The 15,496-nt window shown below is 38.9% G+C and overlaps 1 long non-coding RNA gene across 1 annotated transcript in view; it reads left to right on the plus strand.

Moving 5' to 3' along the window:
• Positions 1–14,985, plus strand: part of LOC147817118 (uncharacterized) — a 78,709-nt gene extending 63,724 nt beyond the window's left edge. The window contains exon 3 of the long non-coding RNA XR_015436633.1: positions 14,498–14,985. This is a non-coding gene — a long non-coding RNA (uncharacterized LOC147817118). The remainder of the gene's footprint in view (positions 1–14,497) is intronic.
• The last annotated feature ends 511 nt before the right edge of the window (positions 14,986–15,496 follow it).

Raw genomic sequence — 15,496 nt, forward strand, 5'->3', positions numbered from 1 at the left:
ATCCCCTGGAGTTAGAGGGGAAAGGCGCTTAGCTCCCCTTCTCCTCTATAATGTAGCGTTGGTTCAACAATGTCTTTGAAAGTTAATTATATAAACTTCTTGTTTGCGCAGTGTGAGAACGATATTGGCGGGGCTTGTGCAGGGAAGGGCGTTATGCAGCACAGCGGTGCTTGAGATAAAGAGCATACATTTCACTTGTTAATTCCCTCATGAGTTACCTGGCCTTGCATCAGTTTGACGGTAAGGGTGAATGAGCAAGGTGATCGAAGAACAGATACAGAAGATTAAGAAAGATAAACAGAACTACATGACTGTAACACAGGAAAGAAGAGGGAAGGAAAGGATAGGATAGGGTGAGGAGAGATAGAGAGAGAGAGAGCACATGAATGAATAAAGAGAGGGAGAGAGAGATGTTATGATGGTGTGCTGTAGTGGTGAATAAATTTGTGTTATTGCACCATCTGCCACAGAAACTAACCATTTTCATAGTCAATGATAATCCTTTACTTGAATGAAAGAAAGCAAATCATTACCTCCCTGTATGTTGATAGCCTCCATCGTATATTCTGTTTTATTAAAGCAAAGCTAAGAAACGAGGGAGGGCGTTAAATTTACACTGCCCACATTCACCAAATGGCAAAAATTACACCATGCAGAGGATGTGTAAACCCAATAGTCCCTCAGTTTCACAACAGCAAGTCTCATAAAACCCTGTCAAGCTTACCAAGTTAACACTGATATGTACCATAAAAGAATACAAGCTCTGTTTCAGGTTTGCATAGAAAATTAGACAAGAAGCAGCGTAGACATAAGTGGCACAGACAGACTTATTGTAGATAACTACATAAGAACCTGAGCACAGAAATAACTCAACAATACAAGAGGGATGTGTTTTTGCTTTTAATTATTCCTTTTTATTTAATTAATTCATTTTTAAAATTGTTGCTGATTAATATTAGTTGAGTTGATGATTTCAACTGTAATCAATACTTAATAAAATATGTTAACTGGCAAAATGGGGCTTCTCAGAGAGAGGAATAGACGTATTGGTTTTAATAAATGTTAATGGCAATAAACGTTTTAGTTCTCAGGGCTCACCTTGGAATATGATCGTAATGTTGGGTGATTTAATTTAACAACAGGACAGTAAATTTCTAAGAGCTCTGGTTTTAATTTATTGATTGTGAGACATGAACAGAATTTCGATTCAACCTTTTCCTAAAGTCAAGATTTTCACCTTGTGGAGGTGAAGGTTGGGGTCTTCTCTAGGCTGACAGGGATAATCCCCCCCTCCAAAACGTTTGTGTTCAAACACTAATCACCGCCCACAGCACAAGTGACTGATCCAAGTTTGGCTCAGGTTAATTTATGTGTGCAACACCAGGAAAGCTTAAAGACAATCCCGGGGTGTCATCTGTGTGATGGATCTCTCCCCTTGTGCCCTTGTCAGTGTGTGAAGTCTCATATGTTTACATATCTAGATTTGACAGCCTTGGTGTTAAAATGCATTCCTCTTGGCATTTCCATCAAATGGTCCCACCCACACCTCAAAGCGCTGAAAATACATGTTTTCCAATGTTACCAGGAAAATTCTACTGTCGGTGGCCAACATCTGTGATACCATAATTAATAAAGCTTTTATCACAAACATGTCAGAGATGCAAGTATTTTGAGACATGTAGTATATTCCCGTGTTTGCAGTTTAGATTATGGATGTTCATTAATGGGGATGTTTCTAGGGAATTAACAGGGGACATGTTAATGGAATGTGCTGATTCTGCTGTTAAGCCTGATGTTTGGCTTTTTGTTATAAATCTATTCTGAACTGGGGAGTCAGGAATATGCATTTGAGGCAAATGCATATTCCTGATTTGAGAGTGAAGAATATTTAAATTTTGTATTAAAGGCACTGATGCTGCAATAGCTTCATTCACTCATGTCATCCTTATAGAATTTTTATATCGTGACGATTATAAATTGACAACTTTATAAGAGGTAAACAGAAGTCTGTGATCAGGGCTTAAATTTATAGTGGTGATGGTGATGACGCTGATGATGATGATAAAGTCGTAGTTTTATATAGAAGTATTTTATATCCTCCATTATGGATTCAATCATAGTCTGTTCCCTCTATAAACCTTGTTCAAAAGGATTGTGAATAAAATGAGTGTCCAACTATGAGCCATTATACAGATAATGGTCATTACATGTCTACTATAATGTACTAGAATTCATCCACAATCGCTCCAAACAGACCTGGCCCTGAAAGTCAATATTGCTAGACAGACTTCCTCTGTCTAGCAATAGAGGGACAAGGAGCAGCTTGTACAGAATGTATGCAGTGTTCGGATTTTATGTCTACACAGTATCTGACTTTTTTTTTTCTTTATTGGAAAGGCTGTTGTAGTTTTTTTTTGTTTGTTTGTTTTTTTTGTTGTTGCCAAAAGTCATGAAAAGACCAAAAACAACAATATGTTAGTTTCAGACGTCCCCCGCCTGTCTGAGGCAATCACCTCCAAGCCCATTTGTTCCTGCTAAAGAAATCTCTATGAATACAAGCTATAACTTAAAAAAAGGTTCAGTAATTTCTGAAATCAGCACTGCACTTTCTGGCAAACACAGACAGGGGTACATAGTGGTTTTGTTGGAGGCTATTTTCAGGCATGAAATTAGTGCTTGCAAATATGTATGGCAGCAAGAAGGTGTTTTTGGTAACAAGTCAAAATAAACCACAGTGCACATGTTTATTGTAATGAAGGAACATGTCACCCAGCGCAACAGTGTGGCTCATTAATCTAATTTTAATACTTTTTGGACAACATGGAAGTCTATGGCACAGTGCACTGAAACCATATGAGGCTTTGGCTACATGAACAAAACAAGTAGGTGGGATGAATTTGGCAACCATTAAGAAAAATATAGAATATCATCAGAGCTATCCTTTAAATGTGAGTCATGTTTCCTGTGTTTACACTCAAACCAGAATGCATAAGCATACATTTCAGATAAAAGCTTTCCATATGTGCACAGCCAAATTGCCATCTGTAGTGGCTGCAAACAAGATGGAAATAATAATTCAAGCTGGGGGGTCAGCTGGGTTTGGGTTAAAGGACTTGTAGATGGATTCTTAATTTGGAGGGTCATCTGGAAGAGTGGCAGAGCTCTGTAACTCATGGCCAGACACTAACTACTTGTCTTCCTCCTTGTTATTTGAAATTACCAATCAAAAAATATGCTTTTGTCCTCCCCACATAACCCAGTCATGTAGAAATGATAATGTTTATATATTCCTAATTTTCAACAGCAAATACACTGTGACCGAAATGTAATGCTTTTTATCAACATAATGAGGAAAAAAATATTATTAATAATTAATTTATTACTAATTTCATTATAATTCAAGTGTTTTTACCATTTTTATGCCTTATATTAGATGATGACAGAAATCAATGAAGAGGGTGCAACAAAAGTCCCCAGCTGGACAGCAAATGGGAACGTTGGGGCATCATAGCGCCTGAGGAGACTGTCGTCCTTTAAAAGTGATCCCACGGGTCATCTGTGCAGGTAGTTCATTACGACCCATAGCTACCCGTAGTTATGACAGGAGCAAAGGAGGAAGTTAGTTGACGCAGTTTACAGAGCAACAAAGTCTGCGTTAGGAGGAGGGGGGTTGGGGTAGATGGATGGTTCAGCTGTCTATTTCCTGTGTGAAACCAGTAATCATCATCAGTTTCTTTTTACCATGACCACTCCATAACCTGTACCATGTGTATGTATGTACGAGTATGTAGGTTTTTGGATATTTGCCCTGGCAGAGATCTGTGTTCGCTGAATGCCCTTCTAGTCGTTACTATGACAACGAAGGTCCAGTATGCCTGCTGATGGTTACACATATAAATACTGAAAAAACAGTATTTGGTTCCTAAACTGAACCACAGGTGTGACTTAGGCAGGCCTTCCTGCACTCCAACAAAAAAAGCTGTACAGAATCTGGACACCAATTATGCTTCCTCCAAAAGATATTTGGCAAAACAAATTAGTGTTACATAAATGTAATTTCAAGGAGACCAAGTTGCCCTGCAGCTTCACTAGGTGGTCGAAAATCTCCATTTTATTTATTTTTTTATTTTTTTCTAACAAGTGACAGCAATTTTTTGGCAAATACACACCCTGCATTTGGAAAATGCTTTTTATCTTGTTCACACATTATTTATACGCATCTGATCCAGAGCAGTCACTGTATGTGTTATGAATGTATCTGATGTTCATGTGACAAAAGATCAAAATTGGGTCACTAACTGCTGGTATGCAGAGATAGCTGTGGTTTTGGGATGCAATTAGCTGTTTGTGCGCTGTTTGTTTAGAAATAAACATATTGCAAGACGGCTGCAAAGGTACTCTAGATATGAGGAGGACTGTGCCAAATTGCCTGCATCACCTACCAGTTGTTACTAGTAGCCACAGGCTCAGTTCCTTAGTCAGGGAGTTCAAAAAACAATTACATCAGCTACTATTTTGAAAAATTCAAACCCTGAGCACAACACTGACCTGCCAGAAAATTGTTGTTTGGAGAATTAAATGAATTATGAAAGTGCAGAAAAACAATTTAGTCTTGCATATCCAGCTGCCGTTCTAATAAATCACTGCCACCCAAAAAGAACTAATTTGTGTTGTTGTATTGTGAGCATGATTGATGACCATGCTCTGGGTTGCAGTAAAGGAGACACAGTTCAACAATGCTGCACTATATCTTTTATAGTCCGAGAAAAAAACGGCGCCTTTAATCTCTTCAACCACATCCATTATTGATATTGATGTACCTGTACTTTAACTTATGTAGCATTCCTCCCAAGCAAAAGATAAAGCAATTATTGCCTTCAATATTTTTGTTGTTGTTTTTGTTCAGTGCTACAGAAACAAACATTTGACAAACCTTGAAATCATATGTAGCAGCTGTCACTTGTGACTGTAGAGCCTGAATTTATTTCAGTCAAGCAGTGTCTGTATTGCCACCCTGCTGATTCTTCATTGTTGTTGCCTACAATGAAAGCTAAACTTCTCTATTTCTCATTCACATTCCTTCACACATGAGTGAAGGGCAGCTGCTTTTTTAAATAATACCTGCCAGAAAAAAGCCCCACCAGCTGAGATCATGTACTAATGACGCTGAGCATGAGGTGTATTAGCCTAGCTAGTGGTGTCACGCCTTGTTATTATTCTCTATGCTCTGATATTTTATGTGAAGGCTTTGTAGTCATTTGGCAAATGTCCCCCAGTTTCTTAACCTTTTTTATACTTCTATAGAAAATTGACAGGACACATGGACATAGTTAACAATATGCAACACAAACAAATGTAAATATACATGTAGCCTGCAAGCACACATAGACACTGGCTTTGCAACAGGGAGAGAAAGAAACAATAGTGGCCCAATGGTTGAGCAGTGGCAGATCTGACACATCAGACATCAAATTGATTTTAATATCTATGAGAAGCCTTTACCTTTTGAGTTATCGCTCTAGCGGTCAAATGCCTTCCAGGGGCGAGGCACAGCTGAGAACATGAATGTTTAACAAGACTGCTGCATAGTTCACCTCAATGCAAGCCTCCAGCTCTGAGTTGAATTATTAACCACTGCAAGCTTGGTCCAAATTCCTACTGAGATTACATTTATAGGTCTACGCTCAGCAATGTGCTGAGAAACAACAGAAGTTGAAATTTAAGAAATCCCTGATGAAACTACGCAAGTGATAGTGGTGACAGTTTCATTTGAAGGAAACATATATGGAACAACAACACAAATTACAGTGGGGTGATCCACACACCCGCTGTATATGATATCAGTGATTCATTATTGTTGAATAAAGTGAGATTTACAGAAGAGTCAAACAACATTTCATATTTATAAATCAAGTGTTTCTCACTTTGTGCTTTCACCCAGAGAAAAAACAATAGACAAAGACAGTGGTACCCATTCATTTTAAATGAGTGCTGGAAGACAAAGAGCAACAGAGGGCACAGCGAGAGACAGTGGGCAGAGCCGTTTCAGCGACTTGTCGGCGGCAGAAAGTTGTTGAGTTAAACTTGATGCTAATAGCAGCGATGCGATCCAACAATGGCCAGTTGAAGGGCGGATGTGCTCACCTTTTGTTTTCCTACTGTAAAATGTATTTTGAATTAAGTTCCTATCACACTTTTCATATTAACTGTATAATGTAAGGAAAGCTCATGTTCCTGTCTATTCACACGGATAGCAGTAAAAAGATCAAGAGAGGTATCCGGTGTCATAGGGTTCCCTAGTGAGCTTTTTTTTTTAGAAAGTATCGCAGTATCATAATGATCATATTAGCAAAGAACATGGCAAACATTAACATTATAAATAAAGCTTGAATTAATGCATATTTATAATTATAGACAATTTTGTGCTGCTGAAATTGTGTATGGCTTTTGTACATTCTCAAAATCTTAACAATATCGACAACAATACCAACAACTGACAGGAGGCACAGTGGCCACAAATGATGCCGCCCAACATAATCCCGTTTCGCTGATTGGCTTATATACTTGCTTAAATTTTTAAACAATACACTTCACTTTTAATGGTACAAGAAAAAAAAGGCTGTTATGGTGTGGACTAACAGATGGCATTGGCAAAGGTAATGCTATATCAGCTGTGCTCAGGATGTAGTGGTTGCTAGAATATAAACTTCCTTGAATCCAGTCAGTAGAGAGCAGGGCAAAGAGCTGGCAACGACCGAAGGCAACAGCACCAATTTGTCTAATCACTTGGGGCACAATCACATTGCTGAATATGAAAAAAAGTGCTGAAATAAAGAAGAGCAAGGTCGATAAGCGCCAAATTAATAGTTCATTCATCGTAATCGAGGTAAAAGTTTGAAATAATTGTGATACTGATTTGAAATAATTTTGCCCAGCCCTATTTATTACTATTTATTTTTTTGTGCCACTCTGTCGTCCTTCTCCTTTTCGACACACACACACACACACACACACACACACACACACACACACACACACACACACCTGTGACCATCTGCACAGACAGGACCATTGCAATCTTGTGGCATTCACATTTTACCTGCAGCCTCACAAGGATTGCATTTGGAGTGGAATGGGGGAGGCCATGCCGCACATAATGAACAGAACTCGCACCATATGTAGCAGTTATGAAGTCCAGATTAGAATGGGCAAACCAAGAATTGGCCTGATTGGCAGCTGCATTGATAAACAGCTCTCTAATAGGCTGTGGATAGGAACATCCCATCCATGACTGACTCTGACAGCTATCCTGCTCTGCTTCAAAGCAACACATCCAATCTCCCCACTCTAGCACCAGGCCTCATTTTCACCACCTGCCTTAGAGGAAAGACATGTATGGCAGCCATCTCAGCCTCCCAGGCAGCCACGACACCCACCCCCTTTTTCTTGTGCAACATGTATACTATAGTAACACTGCGGTATGTTAACACTGAGAGTTACCTTCACATGGTAATTGCTCGATCTGTCTGAGAAACAACCGTAATGAATTCAGCGTGTAACCTCTGTTGACTTAGAAAAGCTTGGGTAGAGTGGCTTCTTTTGTGAGTGTGGGAGAGGGCAGTGAGGTGATATGGAGTGAGAGGCCAGCGCGGTATGGTAAGAAATCAAATACGCCGACATGTTGTTCATAAACCACACATGCTCTGCTTGGTACACTGCTGGAAGCCCTTGTAGTGGGAGCATGAAATACAGTCAGCCTCCCCAGGCGCTGGTACGAGCGAGCGATGTTAGTGGTTAGCCTTCTCCATCAAACAGCAGCATATACAAGGATAGGAGCATATACAAAAGGGATTGCGCTGCTGTAGAAATATTCACTGTATAGAGAGAGATCCATGATTTGCAGTATGTGTTATTGTCTTCACTGTTATTGTGATGTATAAATAGTTGGATTACAGCCTTCTATGATGGACTGATGTAGGTCAGACTGTTCTCATTCACTGTTGTATTAAGCGCGCTATAATTAACTATATATTTATTATACATAACAGAGCTATAACTTGTCTTCACGTCATCATGTGTGAAACCGTGGAATAATCATCATTGCCTCTGAGGATTAACTGCTGATGCATGTGCTGCACAAGATCTTAATAGTGGCAATGTATTATTAAGGCGTAAAATACTGTGTTCTCTACCTTGTTCTTTGCCTCTAATGATTAGAGCAAGGGAACTGAAAAAGTTGCCTGTGTCTCTGGGGTAGACTTACTTTTTGGTAAGCAGTGAAAACAGCATTGACTTTCCATGTAACATAAACAGAAATAAAAATAAATCATCTATGGAAGTCATGACAACATTCCCCTGTCAAATAAAGAGGTACATCTCTACAAACCTGATAAACATATCTTAATAACAGAGAGAAAAGACAGTGTTTCCAATGACTGTGCATCCTGTAGTGTACATGTTTTTCCACACTACCAAAATATATCTGTTTCTATTGCTGTTTTATAAATGTCTAGGTGAGTTTTGTAACGTAGTGTTTGATTGTCTAGTTAATTTGTCCACTCTGCTCTGGGATATTGTTCAGTCTATGCATTTACATAATATAAGCCATTGCAATATTGTGACATTGTTATCTCTGAATTATATGCAAGTGCAAGGTGCAGAAATTCACTCACCTCATTCACGATTTTTGTGCTTATGTAAAAACAAAAAAAAACAATGAAAATGTCCACATTGTTATAGAAAATAAAATACTGACAGGGATAATCTTTCTCTGTTTTGAGACCAGAGTAACACAACATAAATGTCAAAATATCCTCACTTGAACCAGTGTGAGCAACAGAGTTGAGTATTTTCACCTGCAGGTATTAGTGTTTTTTCCTCACCCCATGCCTCACCTGCAGTCAGTTTGCTTGTTACAGAGTTGAGGAGGGGAAACGGTTGCCTCAGCCAGGTGAGCTGGGGCAGGAGGGTGTTTAATATCTCTGCCCCGCTCAATAAAACTTACTGAACTCTGGGAGTAAAGTCTGAATCTAAAGCTATGAAAAGTTCCCAACAACTGTGCAACCTGTAACTGTTGAGAATCTGAGAATCTGGGGACATGAAAATGGAAACAACAGAGAAAATATTGGGAAACTGTGAGCTTATAACAAACACATTCCCACAGTTAGATGCAAAATGTTTAATGAGTTAGTTATTTTGCTAAATGTAGTATCTTATCAAGTTTTTATATGCTTAACCTCAACCCTAATAATAACATTGTTCAATTTAACTTAAAATGATCTTCTTCATGATCTTGTAGTAGACTAAAGAAAGATCAGACAGTTGAACTAGGACTGTTCCAGTCTGTGTCAATAAGAAGATAAAATCATATGCTAAATATTTTTTTAAACATACTTGATATTTGCAACTGATATTGGCAACTGTTAACGTCACTCATGTTCATGTGTTGCAGAGATGTACAGGTAAATACACAAAAGCAAAATGGCAAGTAGCTGAAATAGAGGAAAAACAGATTGAACTGTGGTAAGAAAATGAAAGCCTCTACAGCATCAAACGAAGACCTACACACGACCGGATTAACCAGAAACTGCAAGCTGTTGCTTTCCGTCTATGATTGACATGGCAAGGGGACATGCCATGTTTGCCTTTTCATGGGATTTGTGGGGTTGAATACTGGCAGAAGCCAGTTGTTACTGACTAGTCATTCAGTGTAGTAACTCATTCAAAGACTAAAAAATCCGTTGGCATTGTTGGTGTAAACAACCTCGCATGTGGTTGGTCCGGTCTTTGTAGGTTTCAGGTATCATCAGGTTTGTCCAGGCTTAGGATGTGGTCACAAACACTTCTAATACAAGGTTTTGTAACAAAGAAGCTGCATTCTGTAATTTGCACATTGTTCATTTTCTGTTGCTAGTAGCAACACCTATTTAGGTTTAGGCAACAAAAGCAGGAGGGGCTGGCTGTTCACACCAGAAGCACATTTCTACATGCTGGTCAACAAGTGATTCTGCTCCATAGAGCTGATCTTTATAATAACCTCCTGAATTTAACAACATTGAGCTTTTGATGTGTTCTTGGATAAGTGGGGCATCACTTCTTCTGCAACAATGAAGTTAAAAGGACCAATGCCTTCTGTGATGATCTATGGGGAGGGGCTTCTCTGCCTGTGTGTATCTGCTCAACTGTCTCACTCTCTGTTTACTTACTTATTAATCAACGGTGCCGGAACAGTTGATATTAATATTAAATCGTCCCGGCCCACTTTAACCTCTGGTTGTATATATGTCATTTGTAGTAGACAGAGTTGCAGTGGAAGAGATAGGGATTGTCGTTCTCGTTCTGTGCAACAATTAATTCCAAGTTCAGCCAAAGCCACCTATAGGCTTACTATAGGCTTCAGCTATCAAGTTAAACAAATCAAGTGGGTGTTTTTCAAAGTTAGTCTTTATAGTTACTATCCTCCACTGCAACGAAGAGGGAATTATGTTAGTGCAGCCTTTGAAAGAACTGTTTGCTAGACCAAAAAAGCTGCGGTCACAGTGAAAAAAGGAATACAAGCAATTCTTGTAAACACGAAGATATCACAACCAAGAACCTGCTGTTGATACTGCCTGTCAGTCTGGCAAGGTCATTCGACAAAGGCTTAAGGAAGGACTCGAGCATCTCTGGTTTTGCTTTTTGAATTGAGTGTTGTGCTTGTCAGTAACTGAGAGCACCTCTTCATCTCCTACTTTCTGTATTACAGGTCCCTCTGTTAAATGGAAATTTAGACCAAGGGTGAATGGAATGAGGTATTTTCTAAAACCTTCACTTGTTAAAGACGAACCCTTGCAATTATTAGAGAGTTTTCATGCTGTGACTTTAATTTGGTTTGAATTAAATTCAGACCCACAAGCATTTTGCAAATAAAGTTTAGGCAAATCAGTCCTTGACTAAGAATGGAGCAAGGTCAAAAATACAAACACACTCCCATGTCTTCCTGAAAATGTTTTTTTTTTTCTGCACTTTTCACACAAGAAGGCAGAACTTACAAAAAGGCCAATTAACTGAGTTTAGCAACTGTAATACAACTTTTTAAGAGACATTTTAATGAGTGAAGTTGAAAATTCCTGGAGAAATGTTGAGTGTGCCTGCTGCTTGGTGCATATCAATCAGCTGTCAGATGCTGAGTGTTTGTACAAGAGGATGTGAGGGAGCGAGCCATGGAAGGCAAAGTCAAATACAGTTTGACATTTTTAACCACTGCTCAAAAATCATGACGGTGAGCTATGTTGACGATATAGTTGGGTGAATATTGCAGAGTTACTGCTTTTTAAAGTATGGTTCACCCTCTAAATGTCTTTGTTGGACCATTATTTTATAAGATTTATCTACCAATTGTATTTGTTATTGATTAATCTGTTGATTCAACATTTGTCTTCAGATGTCTTGTTTTGTCCGACCAACACTGCAGAACTACAAAGATCTTCACTTTACTAGCGTGTATGACAAAGAAAAGCAACAAATCTTAACATTTACAAGCTGGAGCCAGTGAATATATATATATATATATATATATATATATATATATATATTAGTTATCTCCATTTATAATGAATACCTGGAATAAACGTAGCAGATCTGGCACGTCACGTGTTCTGTTTTAATGTTGCTATCATCTAATGGCTTTAGATTTGTGTTTGTTAACTGTTTAAATAATACAGTAAGAGTTAATTAGTTTTGATTACCACCCTCTGTAATCACAGATGGTATCAATTTTTCTTTTGCACATTCATTGAATAATTCACCGCTGTTTTGGTGCACTGTCTCCTACGATCGTTATGCAAAGACATGTTCTTTGGAGTTTCATACTACAAAGTATGAAATGTTCTTTGATTGACCACATAGTCACTCTGCTTGTATTGCTGTCACTGATTCTATAGCACATGATTGATGCAGAGGGGAAAATTTTGGCTAGCTCTCGTACGTTGAGACAAACATAATTGGCAGTACTTTGGGTTGGGAACATAGACAACAAGGGTTCTCATCTTTGTACCCCCACTTGTGACTTGCTCCGGTTGCTTGGAGCACCTGCACAGAGCGGGATGGGATCTGCATGTTACGCCGTCCTGGTGAAGCTAATTACTGGCAGGTGGAAAGAAGTGGCAGATGAAACTATGCCTCATGGAGATGGCACTGCTTTCTGTTTTTCTAGAATGAAAAGCATTACTACTTCCCAGCATGGCTCACCTTTGTGTCATAAACTATTTTTAATGGCACCAAGTATAGCAGCAAGTTGTGTTTCTAAACCCATTAAATCTTTGACCCAACTTGCCTTCTTTAAAGAAGAAGCAGGATTAAGTGTTGGCGTATGCCCTATAGCAAACGTCATCATGCATGTGCTGTCATCAAAGAATATGCAGTGGATCAAAGCGTTTGTCATTTGTCAGTTTATTCCTGTTATAAAAACTTCCATCACAGGTATGCTCACAGATTCTGCTCATCGCTGCGCTTAGATTTAATCCATCAGCCATTCCCTAAATGTCTGAGATTCATATCCGTATCCATTTGACAGCTTTGAAGGAAGAAAAAAAAAACTGTCTTGATGATAATCAGGGGTGAGTATAAGACAGCAAATTTTTGGACATCCTTAAGTTATTCTACTTGTGCATATTCAAGGCTAAATGAGGGCTGATATGAAAAGCAGAGATAGAGGAAAGCATGAGCTGCGATTCTGATACCTTCATGCTGCAGACCCTGAGGCCGCTGCTCCTATGCCTTCCAGTGGGAGGCAGATAGAGTCATCATTAGAAGAGGCTTGAGAGTCGGAATCAAACAGAGCGGGAGAGAAGGAGAGAGAGAAATAACAGGTTTCAACTCAACTCCCTGCTCTCACTGATTCTCTTTGAACTCACAGCCAATTTTGCATGCTTGCGCAGACCTACGCCTCTAAGCCAGAAGAGCCCAGCGCTTCCGACATCTAACCCCTGTGCTCAACCTGTGGAGCCGACTCCCGCTCAACTGCCTGCTTCAGAACAATGGCCAAAGTTGAGGGAGAGAAGTTGACGCGCCCCTTAGCTTCAGTAATCACCTGTGGCATATGCCTCTTTTTCTCTGCTGCCTGTGTGAAACAGTTTTAGCCTGAAGATAAGCGGTTCTACAGCACTAAGTGCAGCAAAGCACATTTTGACAAAATGTGTTGAATGGCAAGTGGGAATGCACGATGATTTTTAATACTGAAACCAGGCCATGAGCATAATAATAGCTCACATTTTATTTAATACTGATATTATACACAGAGTAATTTCATTTTTTTCATTTTCCTGCTGACAGACCGATTCCTTTTGTGTTTGCTCTTTCAACAAGGTGGAGAAAAAAATGAAAGATAACATTAATCAGAAAACATGTTATATGTAATAGACTCCTGTATTAATCTCCCATTTCCACCATTAATCTCAACCGTCCACCATTTGTCTTATTCTCTGTTTTGTGAGTTTACAGTCATTAATTTGTTAAGTGACTTCTTTTGTATTATTTTCATGTTTTCCGCTACTTAACTGACTATTCATTAGTACTGTCATTGCACATATATTCAGTACAGTTTTCTACATTACAGTTAATATTATAGCCGTATCCTTAGTGTCTATTCTCTTCTGAGTTTCTTATTTCATCTTATTTAATTTTGTTTCATATATATATGTATAGTCCATTTCAGTTATTATATATAATTTGGCCTTTTTGTTGTATTTTTTCTCACATCTCATTTTTTTTTGTGATTTCTGTGAAGTAGCTGCTATAATTTATTTCCTCCTTCTTCTTTCTTCTTCTTCTCTGAAAGATTTCCCTTTGATTTAAAATCTGAGTTCAGGTAATGAGTATGGAAAACTTCAGGAGTGTGTCCTGCAAACCTCACTAGAACATTACTATTGGACTTTCTTTTACGTCAACCAACATTTTTAAAACTCACTTTTTACAGGTTAGGAAACTAAAACTCTTAGTTAAAGTTAGGAAATGATTGTGGTCATGAAAAAATAAACAGGCAAACATTTTTTGTAGGTCTGTGAAGGGAGGAGACATCTGTTCCCCTGCAGATTTGATCCACCACCTTGACCTCCACACTCCTGCTTTTTGCCTTGCTACATTGAAAAACAAACTACTTCCTGCATTGGCACTGAACACTGGCTTTACGTGTAAATTGTGAGGTGCAGGATTGTGTGATATAGATGTAATTATTTAGGATGCTGGGCGGGTCCAGAAATATCTCAATGCAAAGACCACACAGACATACTGTATGTCTATATTGTACAGTGGAGGTTAAACAACACACAACCTGACTCTTCATGACAGCCTATGATCCTTGGCCCAGTCCAGGTTGTTATTGATATGCACCCCAAGGTTCTTGAAAAAACCTTAACTGCTCCATCAATAACGTTACACAATGAGCAGCAGATTGCTCACCTCCACCACCCCACAAAGCTCTCCTCCACACTCTTACTGTCTTTTCTTCTTGTCGTCACAGATGTATCCCAGCAGAGAGGAATGAGAGACAGTCCTGGAGGTGGCAAAGCCCAGAGGTGGATCTCAAATTAGAGGAGCTGAGAATGAACAAGAGAGGTGACAGCACAGATCCCTGAGTCATCCCTTGGTAAGTCTAACACTGTTCCAAAGCTGAATGAAACACCACCTCTTTGAGAGGAAGTCATTTATTTCATGGTTAATGCACCTCTTCAGCTTCTAGAGCTATGCTCGTAATAAATCCGTTGCTCACTGAATTCTGATTTACTGCTCACATCCTGCATTGGTAGGTGTTGTTAAGACCGACTGCGTTATTTTTGTTCAGCTTTGTTCTGATTTCAGCCTTAGAGGTCATACTCCTGAACTGCACGAGCAAAACAACACCAACCTGGGATATTCATGCAGATTTACATACATGTATGAAATGAGATCCGCAATGAATAAGATTATTATGAAAGGTACCATGCTTTGATCAGTATGGCACCTGTTTGATGTAATTCTTGTCATAGATTTTTGTCACATTTCAATCATGTAGCTACAGTGTTGTTAGTCTAGTTTTAGTCAACATAAATAAAGATATTTTAGTCCAGTTTTCATTGTGCAAATGCTTATTTCTTCCAAGCTCGTGAAGTATATCTGATGTGTATTCACTCGCTGTACAGGTGTTCTCGTCTATTGTGAGGTTTGCAGAAAAGATGCTATTTATATGTTGACACCAGACTGTAACTCAGTAGACTCTCTCACCATAGTAAATAGTTCCAAACTCTGGCTGATATAAAAACGAGATACAGCTTAGTGAAAGTACTGCCTATGTTGCGTCCACAGTCCTTAGTAATGTTATGTTTACTGCAGCTCACTAACGTAAATCTGTCCGTAAATCTGTTAGATTGAAGCTAGAGTTACCAATGGAGTCATAATGTTACCGAAGTGCAAGTGGAAGTTGCTGCTGTTTATTAGTGCCAACTGTTCAAGCAGCTAAATCACTTTCTGAAGTAGAGATATT

Source organism: Seriola lalandi, unplaced genomic scaffold, assembly GCF_002814215.2.
Source record: "Seriola lalandi dorsalis isolate HSWRI2012SDOR001 ecotype SW California unplaced genomic scaffold, Sedor1 jcf7180002054972, whole genome shotgun sequence".
Taxonomy (NCBI): Eukaryota; Metazoa; Chordata; class Actinopteri; order Carangiformes; family Carangidae; genus Seriola; species Seriola lalandi.